This window comes from Castor canadensis, chromosome 15 (assembly GCF_047511655.1).
Source record: "Castor canadensis chromosome 15, mCasCan1.hap1v2, whole genome shotgun sequence".
In the NCBI taxonomy this organism is placed as follows: domain Eukaryota; kingdom Metazoa; phylum Chordata; class Mammalia; order Rodentia; family Castoridae; genus Castor; species Castor canadensis.
In genome coordinates, this window is record NC_133400.1 from 78197340 (window position 1) to 78217129 (window position 19790).

At 37.2% G+C, this 19790-nt stretch overlaps 1 protein-coding gene across 16 annotated transcripts in view; it reads right to left on the reverse strand.

Moving 5' to 3' along the window:
* The window catches only part of Cacnb2 (calcium voltage-gated channel auxiliary subunit beta 2), a 345042-nt gene that overhangs the window by 36775 nt on the left and 288477 nt on the right, over window positions 1-19790 (reverse strand). The gene's annotated exons all lie outside the window — the stretch shown is intronic.

The following is a 19790-nucleotide window of genomic DNA, read 5'->3' on the forward strand; positions in this document are numbered from 1 at the left end:
AAAATCCCCAGTTCTTTAATTTTGGGAGAAAAGATGTAGAAACTGCCTCCTTACTCCAGATATCTACTTCAATTAATCATTAATGACATAATTGCTAACAATACAATATTTTGGACAGAAAAAAAGTACCAGGGAATATATGTTATGACTTTATAAACTATTATTCATTGCTGCAGGGAATTATGAAAGAAATGACCTTTTATTCTTTATTTTTCTTCCTGAGTTCATTCTAGTGAATGAAGATAACATGAATTAATAACATGAAGATAACATTAATTAGGCTATCCTTCATTATTTGATGCTTTGAAAATGTGCAGATAAATATTTGTTTCAGATAAGAATTTGATTTTTATTGGCAATGCATGCATCTATGCTTATCCATATATGAAAAATAATAGGCACAGAAATGGTAAAAAGAGGTATTGCTCTAACTGGCATTTTGTTTCACATTGTGGGCAAGTGGATTTCTTTTGAATAGTTCCTCCCTATTCAGTGAGCTCTTCATCTGGATCTTCCAGGGACAACAAGAGGAGTCAAAATAGAAAAGAATCATCTTCACTGCCAAGTAGTCCTCAGTTCATTGCTGTAGCTGAATGCTGTCTGGGTTAGAGCTCTGAAGTTACTAAGTCCACCCACACTTTTCAAATTGGTGAGGAGGACCAAGTTTTGGATAAAGGCATAGTAGATAAAAGAAGATTTAGAGGGATCCAAAATGGCAACTGGGACACAGATGCAGACTGCATGAGCTCCGTGAATCAGGGACCTTGCTGAGACACTGGAGACAGTCTTGGCTGAGGTAAAGCACAAGGGAGAGCTGAAACTTCAGCACACTGAACCACTAGCTTGTGGAAGGCTTCTCCATGCCACAATATACTGAAAGAACAAGTGGGCCACCATGCTGCCACTGTCTGCCAGGCCACCGCCCCACAGGCCAGCCAGGGATCTGTCACCTGCCAGGCCACCAGGCCTACACCCCACAGAACAGCGAGGCTGCCGCCCCATGGGCCCACCGGACCACCACTCGCCAGCCCACCAGGCTACCACCTGCCAGCACACTGGCCACTGCCCACCACTGGAGGGCTCAAACACCACCAGACACTGGCTCCAAACCTGCCTAGAAGATGCAGACAAACAGGACTGGATGCTAAAGGAGTAACACCAGAACAACTAAGACTAAAATTCTGTTCATGAACCAGGAATTTTTTTTCTTTTTTCTTCTTCCTCTTTCCTTTAAGTGTTTATTTGTCTTGTTCACTGTCTGACTGTCCACCATATCTCCCTGTTGATTTCCTTGGTTGTCCTTTTTTTTTTCCTTTTCCTTCTTTTTCTTTTTTCTCCTTCTTTCTTGGTATAGTTAGTTTTACTATTATAAGTTAGCTAATACTAAATTATACATAGACCAGGGACAGAAACATTACCAAATGGAATGATGGGAAGACGAAAAAGGGATGGAAACCATTCTCCCCCCAAAAATAAATTAGCATAGGATTCAAAGGGAAATGAAGAAAACAGACACCAAGATCCAGACTCCAACAAAACAAAGATAAAGTATAACAAGGAACCCAATGAAGCCCACAAGAACAATCTGAAAGAAGAAATCTTGCAAGTAATCATGAGAATTTATACAGATGATACTAGACAAGGTCAACTAAAACGTACAGGAGACACTCAAGAAATTCCAAGACACCAAAAATAAAGAATACAAGAAGACTCAGAAACAAATAAATTAAATCATAGGAGCCCTAAATAAACACCAAAATGAAACAGAGAAAACTATAAATAGAGAGATAAGTGAATTAAGGACGACAGTTGACAATATTAAAGAGGAAGTGACCCATGATATGGAAAACCTCAGAAAAAAGAATGAAACAGAAGTACAAAACAAAATGGAAGGCCACTCCAGCAGACTAGGACAAGCAGAGGACAGAATCTCAGAACTTGAAGATGAAATGGAAATTAAAGGAAAAACTCAAGACCTGTGAATGGAATATGGAAGAACTCATCGGCTCCATCAAAAGACCAAACCTGAGAATCATAGGCACTGAAGAAGGAGAAGAGGTGCAAGCAAAAGGAATTCGTGATATATTCAACAAAATAATAACAGAAAATTTCCCAAATCTAAAGAAAACTATGCCTATTCAGGTACAGAAAGCCTCCAGGACATCAAACAGACTTAACCAAAATAGAACTAACCCATGACATATTATCATTAAAACAACAAGCACAGAGAATTGGGAAAGAATATTGAAAGCTGTAAGAGAGAAAAAACAAATAACATACAAAGGTAAACCCATCAAAATCACAGCAGATTTCTCAATAGAAACCTTAAAAGCAAGAACAGCATGGGGTGAGGTCTTCTGGGCACTGAATGAAAATAACTTCAACCCTAGGATACTCTACCCATTAAAACTATCATTCAAAATAGATGGAGCAATAAAAGTCTTCCATGATAAACAGACACTAAAACAATATATGACCACCAAGCCACTACTACAAAAGATTCTTCAAGGAATTCTGCACACAGAAAGTGAAAGCAAACAAAACCATGAAAGGGCAGCCAGTACCAAACCACAGGAGAAGAAAAGACAAGGAATCAGAGAGTAACATTGATTCAGTTGCACACAATCAAATCCTTAAACAACAAAGACAACTAAATGACAGGAATCATCATATACCTATCAATACTAACACTGGATGTTAATGGACTTAATTCCCCCACCAAAAGACACTGTTTGGCAAACTGGATTAAAAAGGAAGATCCAACAATATGCTGCCTACAGGAGACCCATCTCATTGACATAAACAAGCACTGGCTGAGGGAGAAAGTCTGGTAGAAGCTCTACCAAGGCACTGGCCCCTGAAAACAGGCAGGGGTAGCAATACTTATCTTGGACAAAGTAGACATCAAACTTACATTGATCAAACAAGATAAAGAAGGACACTCCATACTAATAAAAGGGGAAATACAACAAAAGGAAATAACAATTATCGACATATGCACCCAAGGTCAATGTACCCAATGTCATCAAACATACTCTGAAGGACCTAAAAACATACATAAACTCCAAAACAGTGGTAGTGGGAGACTTTAATACCCCCCCCATAGCCAATAGCTAGGTCATCCAAACAAAAAATCAATAAAGAAATTCTAGAACTCAATCACACTGTAGGTCAAATGGACATAGCTGATGTCTACAGAATATTTCATCCAATTTATGTACAATATACATTCTTATCAGCAGCTTATGGAACCTTCTCCAAAATTGATCATATCTTAGGGCACAAAGCAAACCTCAGCAAATATAAGAAAACAGAAATAATCCCATGCACTCTATCTGATCACAATGCATTAAAACTAGAACTCAACAACAGAAACAACAGTAAAAAACATGCAAACAATTGGAAGCTGAACAACACATTGCTCATGATCAATGGGTCATTGATGATATAAAAGAGGAAATTCAAAGGTTTCTGGAAGTTAATGAAAATGAAAACACAACCTACCGGAACCTATGGGACACACCAAAGGCAGTCCTAAAAGGAAAGTTTATAGCCATGAGTGCATATATTAACAGGACAGAAAGATCTCAAATCAATGACCTAACACTACAGCTCAATGAAACAAAAAGCTGATTCTTTGAAAAAAATAAGTAAGATTGACAGACCCCTGCAAAACTGACTAAAATGAGGAGAGAAAAATCACAAATCAGTAAAATCAGAAATGCAAAAGGGAGATAACAACAAACACCATGGAAATTCAGGAAATCATCAGAGGCTACTTTGAGAACCTGCATTCTAATAAATTTGAAAATCTTGAAGAAATGGACAGATTTCTAGATACTTATGACCATCCAAAATTAACCAGGAGGATATTAATCACCTGAAGAGATCTATAACACAAAATGAAATTGAAGCAGCAATGGTCTCCCAAAAAAGAAAAGTCCAGGACCTGATGGATTCTTTGCTGAACTCTATCAGACCTTTAAAGAAGAACTGATACCAACCCTCCTTAAACTGTTTCACGAAAGGAAAGGGAAAGAACACTGCCTAACTCATTTTATGAAGCCAATATTACTCTCATCCCCAAACCTGACAGACACCTCCAAAAAGAACTATAGGCCTATCTCCTTAATGAACATTGATGCAAAAATCCTCAATAAATAAAATAATGGCAAAGTGAATCCAACAACACATCAGAAAGATCATACACCATGACCAAGTCAGACTCATTCCAGGGATGTAGGGGTGGTTCAACATACACAAATCTATAAATGTAATACAGCAAATCAATAGAAGCAAAGACAAAAACCACTTGATCATCTCAATAGATGCAGAAAATGCTTTCGACAAGATCCAACACCACTTCATGATAAAAGCTTTAAGAAAACTAGGAATAGAAGGAAAGTACCTCAACATTGTAAAGGCTATATATGACAAACCTACAGCCAATATCATACTTAACAGTGAAAAACTGAAACCATTTCCCCTAAAATCAGGGTGCCCACTATCCCTACTCATCTTCAACATAGTACTGGAATTCCTAGCCAGAGCAATTAGGAAGAAGAAGAAATAAAAGGAATATAAATAGGTAAAGAAACTGTCAAAATATCCCTATTTGCAGATGATATGATCCTATACCTTAAAGACCCAAAAAACTACCCAAAAACTCCTAGACACCATAAACAGCTATAGCAAGGTGGCAGGATACAAAATCAACTTACAAAAATCATTAGCTTTTCTATACACCAACAATGAACAAACTGAGAAGGAATATATGGAAACAATTCCATTTACAACAGCCTCAAAAAAAATCAAATACCTAGGAGTAAACTTAACAAAGGATGTAAATGATCTCTACAAGGAAAACTACAAACCCCTGAAGAAAGAGATCGAGGAAGATACTGAAGATGGAAAGATCTCCCATGCTCATGGATTGGCAGAATCAACATAGTAAAAATGCCTCTACTACCAAAAGCAATCTACATGTTTAATGCAATTCCCATCAAAATCCCAATGACTTTCATCACAGAGATTGAAAAATCTATCATAAAGTTCACTTGGAAACACAAGAGACTGCAAATAGCCAAAGCAATACTCAGCAAAAAGAGCAATGCAGGAGGTATCACAATACCCAAATTCAAACTATATTACAAAGCAATAGCAATAAAACCAGCATGGTACTGGCACAAAAACAGACATGAAGACCAGTGGAACAGAATAGAGGACCCGGATATGAATCCACACAACTATACCCACCTCATTTTTGACAAAGGTGCCAAAAATACATGATGGCAAAAAGACAGCCTTTTCAACAAATGTTGCTAGGAATAGTGGTTATCCGTCTGTAAGAAACTGAAACTAGATCCATGTTTATCACCCTGTACTAGTATCAACTCATAATGGATAAAGGACCTTAATATCAGACCTGAAACTCTGAAGTTAGTACAGGAAGGAGCAGGAAACACTCTGGAAGTAATAGGTATAGGCAAGAACTTCCTCAATAGAACCCCAGCAGCCCAGGAACTAAGAGAAAGAATGAACAAATGGGACTTCATAAAATTAAAAAGCTTCTGTATAACAAAAGAAATGGTCTCTAAACTGAAGAGACCACTCACAGAGTGGGAGAAAATATTTGCCAGCTATACACCACACAAAGGACTGATAACCAGAATAGACAGGGAACTTAAGAAACTAAACTCTCCCAAAAATCAATGAACCAATTAAGAAATGGGCAACTGGACTAAACAGAACTTTCTCAAAAGAAGAAATTCAAATGGCAAAAAAAACACATGAAAAAATGCTCACCATCCATAGCAATTAAGGCAATGCAAATCAAAACCACACTAAGATTCCACCTCGCCCCTATTAGAATAGCCATCATCAACAACACCACTGACAACAGATGTTCGTGAGGATGTGGGGAAAAAGGAACCCTTGTATACTGCTGGTGGGAACGCAAGCTAGTGCAACCATTCTGGAAAAAAATTTGGATGCGTCTTAAAAATCTAAACATAGATCTGCCAGATGATCCAGCAATTCCACTCCTGGGGATATACCCAAAAGACTGTGACACAGGTTACTCCAGAGGTACCTGCACACCCACGTTTATTGCAGTGGTATTCAAAATAGCCAAGATGCTCCACTACTGCCGAATGGATCAAGAAAATGTGGTATTTATACACAATGGAATTTTACTCAGCCATGAAGAAGAAGGAAATCCCATCATTTGCAAGTGAATGGATGGAAATAGAGAACATCATTCTGAGCGAGGTTAGCCAGGCTCAGAAGACCAAATATTGTGTGTTCTCGCTCATATGTGGACTTTAGATCTAGGACAAATACAGCAATGTTATTGGACTTGGCTCACATGAAAAGGGGAGAGCACATACGGGAGGTATGGGGATAGGCTGAAAACCCAAAACATGAAAGCGTTTGATGCCCCCACTCCAGAGGAACTAATATAGAAACCTTAAAGTGACAGAGGTCAGCAGGAGAAGGGGATCGGGAACCAGTGTACAGATCAGTTAGAGATGAATCAACTTGGGTTGTAACACATTTGTACATGAAAGCAATGCTAGGAATCTCTCTGTATAGCTGTCCTTAATTCAGCAAAAATGCTGTGTCTTTCTTAGTATGCTTATGTCTTTTCCTCAACAAAATTAGAGATAAGGGCAGAATAGGTTCTGCCTGGAGGCGGGGTGGGGTGGGGGGTGGGGGGTAGTGGGGAGAAAGGACCCAAACAATGTATGCACATGTGAATAAATGAATAAAAAACAAAAACAAAACAAAGAGGATTTTCATATTTGAAAGCCAATTATTGGTATCTATTACAATTTTGATTTTTTGAGACACAGTCTTCCTATATAGCCCAGGCTGTCCTAGATCTCAGTCCTACCTCAGCTTCCTGATTTCTGGGATTAGAGGAGTTGGCCACCACCACACCCAGAATGTTATAATATTTAATGATATAAGGACTGTTCTCTTCCTATGGAAACTTCGTGGGTATGTATCTACACATAATTGCCCGTAGTTCTACCACTGAAAGATCTTCGGTAGCATCACAGTATTTTCTTATATTTATATAAGTTTTATTCCCAGAACGACAATCACATGTTTGATTTTTATAGTTTTTAAGGTAGCATTTTTCATATAATATGTTTTACTATATGCCAAAATAAATACTATATATAAATGTTTCTCCAGATTTATGCTTCATCTGTTAAGGTTCAGCACAAATCATTTTCTTTGTGCTCAGTCCCTGTCCTCAGACTAAAGTAGTCTTCAGACTAAAATAATTAACCCTGAATCATGTCGTGGGTATTAAATCATATTAATTACTGGCATATACAAGGTGTTTTGCTCCAATATATTCTCTCATATACCTTGGAGTATGAGAAATAGGTTTCCCCATATTCATTTTGCTTACAGTCAAATGTAATCTGTGTTAAGTTGTATCTTCATTTCTGACCTAGTCTCAATATGATCAAAGGCCACATGGAGATTTTTCATCTCATCATACAGGGCTCTTAATCTTGTTCTCACAGGGAAATTCCCATTCAACCTGGAAGTCTACCAGATTTTTGTAGTTTTCCAGCATTGTGGCCTTAGGACATGGTCCATTTAACTCATATTTCACTCTGATATGATCTGATCCATCATAAAAACTGGTGAATGTAACTGATTTTTGTAGCATGAATATTCTTGAGACCAGTGGCCATTTTCTTCCTCCTTCTCTCTCTTCCTCTCCCTTGAGATGCAAAAATAAATAGAAACCAAGAAATCTTGGCCTTACAGAGGCTTCATGGGATTCTGGACCTTGAGAGGAAACAAAGCTAGCTCTGATGGAAGACCAAAGACAATGGTGATCTCTGAGAATTGGGTTCAAATGTCCTTTCCCCCACCCTCTATGTCCAGGGCCTTCCATGTTTATCTGAAAGACTTCAATTGGCTGGAGGGTTAAGGTGAGGTGGAATGGTGGAAGGCATAGATGCAGAGATAGCCCAGAGGCCCTGTGAAGGATACTATATAAGGAACTTCCAAGGCTGGCTGTTGTGGAATTATACTTAAATCCCAGCTTAGATTTCATCACAGGTTGACCGGGAGTCAATAATGCCCTCAAGTCCACTTTCATTCAACTCCAATGTCCTAAGGACTACGTTCTCAGTGTCAGAGCTTCAGTTTGTTTTTGCTGTCTCTTCTACCTGCATCCTTTGCTAATTTGTTTTGTAGCTGTGGAGGATCAGGCACATGAGGTAGAAGCAAACCATTCCACCATTTTTTGCTTCCCCCAAAAATGTATCAAGTAAAACAGGGTGTGCTCTTGTTGTTGCTCGTTCTTCTTCTTTCTTCTTTCTTCCTTCTTCCTTCCTTCTTTCTTCTTCTTTTTTCTTTTTTTTAAGATAGGGCCTACGTACCTAAGGTTTACCTAGAACTCCCAATCCTCCTGCATCAGCCTCCCAAGTGCTGGGATTATAGGCCTGTGTCACCAAGCCCTGATGGCCTTCAAGGTAAAAAGGAATTGATTCTTTTTCCTAAAAGGAAAAAGGAGCATATGCTACATAGCTCAAGAGTTATGGATAAATCATCTGCTCTGTGTCCCCTTTTATGACACACAGAATTAAAAATTTACACAGTACCTGTGGATTAAAGCTGAACAGATTCTTCAGATTAGTAAGTACCAGTTCAAGGAATGTAGCATCTCATCCAGGCAATAAAGTGAAAAGTGCTTTGAAAACACTGTGACTGAGTCCTGCTTACCACAGGAAATAATGCAGATAAGAGATGTGTGTTTCTCTCTTCCTGATTATTGTTTGCCATGTCCATGGCATGATTTATAGCAAATAATTACAAAAGGTATGACTTTGGAAATGTCTGACAAGTGACTATCAGCTGCTGAGTATTGTGCCTAGATTGATGCATTTAATCTCAGCAACAATTGTTTCTCCCCAGACGAGTAAACTGAAGCTCAGAAAAAGTTCTCCCAAGGCAATGGAGGTACCATTCAAATCTTCCAAAGCCTGAGTTCTTTTAGTACACTTAAGGGTACATTCATAGCAATTTTAGGGCACTTAGATGTTTGTGTGAAATTTTAAAGACCTGAATGTTAAATTTTACAAAATAAAAAATTGGTTGGTATAAAAAGTAGTAAAAATTTTAGGACTAAATCTGCCTTTCTGCCTCACACTAAATGACCAGCTTTACTTGTTAGAATTATGGGTGTGTGTTTTAATGGTCACATACTTTTGCATTTTTGCACTTAAATCAATTTGAGGTCCAATAAATTAAAAATACTGTCAAACCATGATTTTTATCCATTTGAATATATTCTTTCTCTCTTCTTACCTCTTTTTTGGCAAGATATAAAGCTATATTCCATGCAGTGAGAACCAAGATTAAAATTTGTATGATCTCATGGCTTCTAAAAGTGCACTCACACAGGGAGAAATAGTGACAGGCCACAGCTATGTGGGATCTGAAAGAGTGGACAGAAGGCCATGCAAAATTCCTTAGGATGACATGTCTCAAGGAGTTTGAACTACACTTAGAGTTATTTCAGAAACATTATAGCTTCATTTTGCAAGTTGATTATCTTTTCAAGACTTATCTTCCATACACGTCTTCTGTAACTGCCCAGGATACATCAGCTTAATATACTTTGCAACGTCCCTTAGGATTGCTTGTTCATTCAGAGGCCCAGTTGTGGTTGCTCATGTAGTTTTACTCAATTGATGGTGTTTAGGATAGACTTCTAATAGATTGTTTCTCTAGATTATAAGTGGCGTGATTTAGTCACCTCACAAATGCTGCTAAAGAACTAGATCACCTGCTTTAATCATCATCCTTATGACTTGGATTCTGGTACTAATACTTTCTGCCCTAAAGACCAAAAAGAATGCCCTAGAAACATCTACTCAGGTCCCCCAAGCTTCCCACCTTCTAGATGCTTCTGCTGACTGAGGCCTTGTAACTCCTTCCCTAGTGTCCTTGACCATACTGTCCTACTCTCTGCTCTGCCTGGAGATGTTTAGATCCAATCGTTGGCAGATGTTTCACGAAACGGCCAATCTGGCAGGTCCAGGAGGGTACTTGTGGACAGCTCTGTGGCCACAGGACTTGCTTTTTCTCACATCCAAAGAAGCTGTATGAGCTCCTCAGAGGCCTGACCTGTGAAAGCCTGCCAGAGATGTCTTTAAGGTTTATAGCAGGAACAATTTTTTATCTTCTCACAACTTTCTACAATCACTAGGCCTAAGTCTGTTAAAAAATAATTATTATAAGTAGAAGTAATTGACTTCAAAAATATCTTTCATAATGAAGAAACAGATTATCATAAATTCCAGGTATCATTTCTTCCTAAACAATGATTTTAATTAGTTAATAGTGAAACTGAGAAATTGAGTGAATACAAAACAATGTTTACTTTTTACCTTAAAAAATATTTTTTGGTAGTACTGTGGTTTGAACTCAGGGCCTTATGCTTGCTATGTAGTGCTCTGCCACTTGAGCCATGCCCCCAGCCCCTACTTTAGATATACAAAAATGTGCTAGTGGCAGAATATCTACTAATAAAAAGTAAAAAGAAATTTAAGAGTAAAAATAAGCTTCGATCATGATTAATAGTTACTTAGATGTTCATGCATTGGTTTCATTTCTTCCTACAAAGATACATTGTAACAGGCTAAATAACAAAGCATACATTTACATTTTCATTATGAACAATCAATAGCTAATAGCGAGTAACATAAAATAAAAATTTATAATTTCTATTTAATGACAGTACATTTGTCTTAAATATTAACTGCTCCCAATCTGCAGTCTTTTGAAAAGAAATTTAAAGAAAAATGTGACCCAATTCCTATTTTAAGAATCTACAGAAAAGAGTTAAAAAGATCTTACCAGTATTTTGATACATTTTCTTATGCAACACAAAAACCTTCTATAAAACTTGCTCTACTCTTCTACATTTTTTTAAATACAGTCACATCTATCCTTTTGAACTGCTGTTTACAGTGCAATCTAAATTCATCATTGGAATTATAAATGACATAACTGCTCATGATTCAAGGGCAAGACACAGCCAAGGCACTACATGTGCAATATAGTTTTCCATAAATAAAAAAGTTTGTTAGAGGACAAGTATAACCATTGAGTCTTATAGAGGAAGCACTCAAAATATGAAGAGGCAGTAATATACCTGCAGGAATCACATCACAGCTATCTGCTTTATTTAGTACTTGTTAGTACTTTAGTTTCCAGTTATCCTTCTCTGATTATAATTTCTCAGTATCACTTTGCTACTTTCAGTGATAATCAAGAATCCTTCCAATATAGAGGGAACCGTTTCAACTACATTCGTTATCAATAGGCAAAACTTTCTATAATATGTTAAAAAAAACTCAAGACTTGCCAATCACTGAAATTTCAAACATACTTGCTTAATTTATTATAAACTATTAAAGGCAGTTTTAGAATTCTTCTAATAGCAAAACATTATACTATAGTGATTACAAGAATGTAACAACTCATTTCGTACCCTGATGACCAAATACTTAATCAGACTGAATAAGCAAATAATCACAGAGAAGTCATGAAATAAAATTTACTTATGCTATTAACTGATTTAAGAAATTAAAATGTCTCCTTCAGAATTTTTAAACAAATATTTGTTAAGTACATGGTTACTATTACTATCTGAAGCCTCTACCTTCATGTAACTTATAATATTCTAGTGTAGGATAAGCCATAAGTAATGTAATTTCAAATATTGAATTAAAGCCATGTGAGCAGAGAATAACCACAAAGGAGGGTGGCAGACAATATAAAATGGGGCATGAGAGAAAGTCTCTTTTTTTTTTTTTTTCTGAGACAGGGTCTCACTATGTAGCCTTCAACCTGTGATCATCCTGTATTAGTCTCCTTACTGCTGGGATACAGATGTACACTATCACACCCAGTTATAAGGTCTCCTTTGAATTCTCAATTATCTGTTGTCTGTTTATTAGTCATTCATTATTTATGAATGGGACACCATTTTGGACAGCTAGGATACATGAATGAATGAGATTATCTACTCCCGGAAGCTTACATTCCAGAGGGGGAAAAGCAGGTGATAAGTAACTGACATGATTAGCAGATGAAGTATATAAAAAGTTCAGAAAAGAGAGTGATGAATGCTCTTGAAAAAAGAAAAATCAAAGTAAGGGAATTCAGGGTTCCATGTGACAAGGCAGGTACAATTTTAAATGGGAACTACAAGGACCCTGTTTTACAGATACTGGCACAAAAGCAGAAAGGTAAAGGAATGCATTTATCTGAACTCCAGGCAGAGGTAACAGTCACTGCAGTCAGTCTAACAGTAGGAGCAGGACAGCTGTGTTCAAGGAAGACAAGAAGGTCAGAATGACTTAAGTGCAGTGAGCCACGGAAGAAAAGAAAAGATGTGGTAAGAGCATTCAAGTCATAGGCAAGACCTTTGGACTTTTATTCTAAGTGACAAGGGAAGTGACCAGAGGCTTTTCAGCTGAGAGGTGATGTAGTCTATCACATTAGAAGGATAATGGTGGTTGTTAAATCAAAAGATGTTAGGGACAAAATGGAAACAGAGATCCCAGTTGGAGACTATCTCAACAATTCAGGTGGAGAAATGCTGGTTGTTCAGTCAAGGCAGCAGGAACAGAAGTAGTGAAAAGTAGTCCCATTCTATGTTTATTTTCATGGTAGAAGCAACAGAATTTCCTGACTGATTTGATATGGGTATGAAAGAGATTATAACAGGTTGCCAGATGTTTTGGGTTTGAGCAGTTTCAAGGATGGATAGCAACATCAAGTAATATGGGGACAGCTACAGGTGAGTAGGAGGAAAATCAGAGGCTCTGTTTAAGAATGTAAAACTTGAGATTATGTAAAACAGCCAAATAGAATTTGGAAGAGTTTGCAGTTTCCAAGTTTGGGAGGAAAACCTGGGCTAAAGACATAGGTTGTACATATCAGGCACAGAAATGTCATTTGGAGCCATGAGTCTCGATAAGATTGCCAAGGAAATGAATGTTGCTAGTTGGAGCACTCCAGCCATCAGAAGGGTCAACGGTAAGAAGAATGACTGCTGGACTACAGTTTTTAGGAAGTAAAGAAGACACTCCAAGAGAAGGAAGCAATTCCCTGTGTGAACTACTATTAGGAGGTCAAGAGGGTGAAGGCCAAGCACCACCATGTGTGTTTGGTGACCCACAGATCACTATAGACCTGGACAAGAGCCAATGCAGGGGATGAAAGTCATATATTGGAAGAAAGAAAAACAGGAGAGGAACGAGACATGGTAGGTATAGAAAATTCTTCCTCGAAGAAATTTTGCTAAAAGAAGAAAAAAGAAATGGAGTAGAAGATGGCAAAGGAAGTGGTGCTAGATTTTTTTCTTTAAAGTGGGAGAAATAGGGTCATTTGTGGTGGCATACACTTCTAATCCCAGCTACTCAAGAGGTGAAGGTAGAGGTTGGTGGCCTGAGGCCAGCCCTGACAAAGTTACTGAGTGACCCTATTTGAAAAATAAACTAAAAGCAAGGAAAGAAAAAGCAAAAGGACTGGGGGCATGGCTCAAGTGGTAGAGCACAAGTGTAAGGCCCTGAGTAATAGTTCAATCTCCACTACAGCTAAAGTAAGAGAAATAACAGTTTGTTTCTATGCTGATGGGAAGGATCTGGTAGAGAAGAAAACTGTGATGATATGTGAAAAAAGGAGACAGAATTGCTAGAGCAATGTCCCTGCTTAGCAAGAGGCGGCAGTGGGATCTAGTGAACAGGAAGAGTGTGGCACAGAGAGAGGACACAGGCAGGGAGGCAGTGTATACAAGCACAGATGCTGGTCACTAAAGAAAAGCAACACCATCATCTCATCATTTCAGCTTCTTAATGGAATAGGAAGGTAAAAGCAAAGACAGGGAAGAAGTTCTTAGAAGTCTGAGAAGGAAGATGATGATATAATCTAGTTAGCTGAGATGTGGGAGATTAAATGGACTAGGGAAGTATGGTGGGCTTGCCTGTCAGTAGTATAGGTCCCTGTAGGAGTCAAGGTCATTGCTCTATAGAAAGCTAGTCATGTCATGCTAGAATAGAATGGACATCATCACACAGGCAATAGAATTAAATATATAACCCCCACCTTGAATTTTTTAAAGCAATTTTATAGGTATGTCATAATAACGTATATATGAATATAATCTGTGTATGTTTGGGGGCGCTTCTTAACATGCTTCCCTGAAATGTTCTCTGAGTTACATTATTAACTGTTCTTAGGTGAGGGACTTATATGCTTATTTATGTTTATTCCAGCCTCCAAGTATTACCTATAGTGCTAGATATGCATTCAATTCAGGAACTGAGTCCTTTCCATTAGAGTGATCAGGTTAGAGTATCAGGTGCTTATCCAGCAATATTCTATCCAAGGCTCTTACATAATGGGTAAATCACCACGGAAACAAGGTTGGTCCAATCAGGATCTTGTTTTAAGAGTAACATGCATACATGCAAATGCAAGTATACATATGTTTATTAAATTTAAAGTAGCTATAAAGAAGGAAAGGGATGAATATTTAAAATAAAATTTGAAATCTTATCACTCAAAAGCTACTAAACTAACACAACGAAGTCAGTTAACGTTGTACATGAAGCTAAAACATATAAAATATTTATTTTACCTTTTCAACAGGTGATTAAAAAGTTGATAAACTTGCAAAGGTGTTTTATGGAGTGAATAATAGTAATTCTTAAAATATTACAATAACCTTAAAGAGCTCATTTGAGTGCAAATATAAAGGTAACATTTATGAGTACAGAAATCAAGATGGTGCTTCTAGTTGGAGAATCCTATGGAAAGTGAAAAAACTAAAATATTAATGAAAGACATATATAGAAATGAAGCACAAGATTTTCTTCTGCTTTCTCTCCCCTCCCTGTACTGGGTTTGAACTCAAGACTTCCTCAATTTTGCCAGGTGGTGCTCTACACTTGAGCCACACCTCCAGCTCCTGAATATCACTTTGGATCAGAAATGTTCCACTAAGATATGCAGATTTACTTATTATTTGCTTTAGACTGAATGTTCATGCCCTCCAACATTCCTATGTTAAACCCTAGTAAGCAATGTGATGGTATTTGGAGGTGGGACCTTGGGAGGTGATCATGAATGGAACTAGTGCCCTTATGAAAGAGACCCCAGAGGCTGCTGGCCCTGCCATCATGGGAGGCTATAGCAGGAAGATTGCTGTCTATGAATCAGGAAATTGGCTCTCACCAGGCATAGAATCTGTTGGCATATTGATCTCAGATATCTTAGCCTTCAGAACTAGAAATTTCTGTTGTTTGTTAAGTCATTCAGTCCATGGTACTACAGAAGCACCAATGTACTAGCATGCCAGTCACCATGAAAAGCAAACACTGACAGAGAAATGTAACCAATGAAAAAAATCCCATAAGAGAAACAGGAGACTAGGTGTGATTTCAGTGAAGATTCATTATCAATAAAATATTCTTCTTCAGTAAGACCACACTGGCTTCCTTTCCAAAGACCCTGACATTTCTAGAGCAAGAACTTCAGGAGATACAGCAAGTCCTCAAGGCCACTGAGAAAGAAACCAACACTGGGAGAATCGCTCCCTGTTATTTACCCTGAGTTGTGAAAAGTCTTTCCCTCTGCCCTGTAGGAAATGTGAAGTAATTGTCAGGTAAGCCAGTATCTTAAGAAGAAAGTAATTTTACTATTGATTGTCTGAACAAGCATAACATTTTGTAAGTTATTTGGATACAAATGGCAGAATTCAGGAACAATTAATTTGTACTTTTGACTTATTGTTAAATAAAACAAAGAAAACAGATGAAGATATTATGCTGGGAATTTTGGATTTGGGTTATACAAAATGGGCTGATTTACTTCATGCTTGGCCTATGTGGGGCACATGATTTTCCTAGCTTATGGTGAATTTTAAATTAAAATAAGTTCTGGGTAGGTGAACTATCCCCCATTTGCTAAAAAAAAGGAAAAGAAAAAAAAATAAAACCCTCTTTTTATTTCAGGTCCTTTCATCAAATCAATATGATGATTTATTTTTCTAGTGAAAAACAGATCTTTTACGTATATATTTTATATCATTCATAACCAAAGATTATTTATGTAAATTTTCGCATACTTTTTCAGAAAAAGTAGGCAAATGTCCTGTCAATAAAAATCAACTCCTTTTTTCAACATACATTTATTTAGCATCTATTTTTGTTTAAAATGCATCACTGTACAGTTGGAAGGACAGAGGGAGCAGGACACAGGTTTTGTTTCTTTACGTCCCGTGACCCAAGAAGGGGAGCTTGCGCCTACACCAGCTTAAGTTAGAAAACTAAACATCTCTTTAGACAGGAGTGACACCATTCTCTGCCATCATGGCTCATCTCAGTATTTGTTCCCATCCCCAAGGATGAGCGTGCCAATCGAGAGGTCCCCTTTAAACTACTGCTTGGCATTTAAGCGGTTATAAAATGGCTGTTCTGTACTTATTTAGAAAATTACACACTGCAAATAATTTCCCAAGAAGCATTCTATACAAATGCAAGGAAAGCCCTTACAAAGTACATGCTGACAGCCACAGGCAGACACATTATATTTTGTGGTAATTCAGTAATCTTCACTTTCTTCTCTATTCCAGCAACTGTGGTTTTAGCCAAGTTCCCTGGTGTCTAGAGCTCTAGAGTTAGGCAAGTTTGGAGGTGTCTACTTTGTCATTCATTTCACATTGAGCATTTTGTTTTTCTTAAATGAGAAAAAAAGTGGACCAGAGCATCTCTGTGACGAAAACCAAGTGTTTTTTGCAAGGAATAAATTAAGCAGTGCAGAAAATTGTGGGCAGCAAATTCCACACAAGAGACCCTGTCTGGTCACTCTCGAGAAAGTCATCAAACCCTTAGCGACCACCCTTTCTCTAGTGTTGAGAGAAGTAAAGCTTTGTGACTAACAAATGCTCTGTGAAAGACTGAACCAGGTCCAAGGCAGTAAACACCAGAGGAATGTAGAAATCAGCTTATTAATAAAGAGTTTTCTAAGAATGACAGACTAGACATTCCACAATGATTGCAAAGTTATCTTTTAAACACTTACAAATGATCTCTGACAATAACCTGTAATGAATTTTAAAGGTCAGAAATGTCCCATATATCTGCCCAAGGCATCTCCATTCAAGTTAGAGGTTACTTCCAATTTCCTTCTGCCCTTCTGCAAGTCAAGGTAACTGGCCATTAGGCTTGCAGCCAGGAGCTGTCAACTTCAACTTGTGGCAGCTATAAATATGTGATTTAGCTTAGTGTACACACTTATTTTTTCAAATATTTTTACATTATGATAATTAATAATTGACAGTGCTTAATTAAACTTATCTTACCCTGTGGTAAGACATTACTTTTAATTATAGGGAAGGAATAGAAGTTCAGAGTTTACCTGAGTGCCTCATGGTCCTGTGTCTAGTAAGTGATGAGGTGGGATTCAAACCTAAGTTGTTTTGTTTTTGTTTTAACTACAAAGACATATATTCCCTCACAGATACTGTAATATCATCAAAACAGATCATAGCATCTTTGTAACACTTTTATGCTCATTTATTTCTACTTATTCCCTAATTTTCCCCACATTCCTATTACAAGTCATAACATCTCATGAAAATACTGTAAAACTTATAACTTCTCATAGTGTTTCACTAATTCATAAATTCCTAAAATAACTTTAATTTCAGGCTGGTGGTGTGGCTCAGGTGGTTAAGCACCTGCCTAGCAAGCACAAAGCCCAGAGTTCAAACCCCAGTACTGGAAAAAACAACAAAAAAACTTAAATTTGCTGTTCCTTGGTTATTTATAGCTTTTACATTATAACCCTTTATGTCTCCAGATTGATATTCTTACAGAAAATATAGCCAGCTGAATTTTCTCTTAAAAAACTTAACTGCAGGACTGGATGCTATGGCTAATATCCATAATTCCAGTTACTTGGGAGAGAGAGATCAGAAGGATTACAATTCAGGGCCAGCCTGAGCATAAATTTAGCAACCCATATCAATCAATAAGCCAGGCATAGTGGTATACATTAGTAATCCCAGCTACTAGGGAAGCATAAGCCACTAAACCCAGTCTTATTAGACATTTTTTGCTATAAAAAAGTCTAAAGCATTTTATCTTTGTTCCTTTAGACTAACTCTTAAATCCAAAAGATGTTTACATCTGACAAGATTTGATATATATTATCAAACTTCTCTCCAGAAACATTTGTTAAATCTCATGCCAGCCAGCTGAATGAACAGGAAAGTTCAGGATTCTCATTTCTAAAATTGAATTACTTATACTTGGTAGAGTCAGTTAAGTAATCAAATAACTGCTCCTTTCATTCATCAAACGTTTACTAAGTGTCTCTTACTTTCAGGACACATTCCTGGCCTTGGGAACACAGAGCTCAACAAGAAAGAGATGGGTGTTCTGCAAGGTGGATAGTCTAACAGAGAGAAAACAACAAATTAACAACCACATCACCCCTTGTACTTGTGCAAGTTTTACAAAGGAGACACTTGAAACAGGAACCTGCCTTATTCTGGAGGGTCAAGGAAGACCAGCCTTTTTATAAACAGATGGATAGCCAAAAGAGGAAAAGAATCCTATGCCTCTGATATTTATAAAACAACTTAAAAAAATTCATGATCTTCAATTAACTTGAGTATTTGTTTAAAACAAGCATATACAAACTTATCCAAGTAAATATTGGTCCCTTCAAAAAAGTATTCTTGTAAAAACTGTACATATATTCAAGAGTTGCTTCTACTGTTTGAAAGTTATTTAAAATTCATTTTTAAAAAGGCATAATATTTTGAATGTTCTTAAATATTGGTAGCTCATTTTCCTTTTAGAACAAGTTAGCTTTCTGAAACAGCCCAGTCATTCAAAGCCAAGTTCAATAAATAAAGCTATGATCAACTTGAGACATAAACTTTTTAAATTAAAACATGGCTCGACTCTAAAAGTAACGAGCTGTCTTCCTTGTGCAGTTCATGTACTGCCTCAGCAGTCCTAATAATTTGTCAACATTTTTTGAGAGAATGACAAGCCCTACTAGGAAGTCCCAGAAGTTTTCTCAGTTTTTTATGGTTCCCCATAAGTCATCTTTCTGGAGTTTTTATTAAGAACTCCAGATACGCCTGCAGTAATTTCTCAGCACAGATCTGTCAAGGGGATGGGATCACAGAATCTATGGCTTTTTGTGTTTACTTTTGGCAGCAAAAAATAAAAATCAGTGGAAAGGTCTCAGGATATGTGTGGCATGTGTAGATGATATATCAAGATTATCTGTATCTATAGATCTATATATCCCATAAAATATATAGGCACATTGATTCATTTTTCTCTTGATGCCACCTAACTTCCAGTAAACACATGCTACTTTTCAACAAATCTAACCATTTTACTTTATTACTTCAATTAAGCACATTAACTTTATCTTGCTTTTAGGTACTTTTTTTTGGAGGGGGGAGGCATATGTTCACAAAATGAAGGGCCTGGAGACACTCAGCAGATTACACAACAATTTAAACAACTGGCAATAGCATGGGACTGACTAAGAGCTTCTCCACATCAACTGAGCATAGATTGTGTGCACAAGAATTAAAAATTTTTGTTTTGAAACTTCTTTTGACTTTTTTATTTATTATTTTTACCATATGTGGTCAAAATTACATGTAATAAATCTGTAAATTAGAAAAAATATATCTATGTACGTATCAT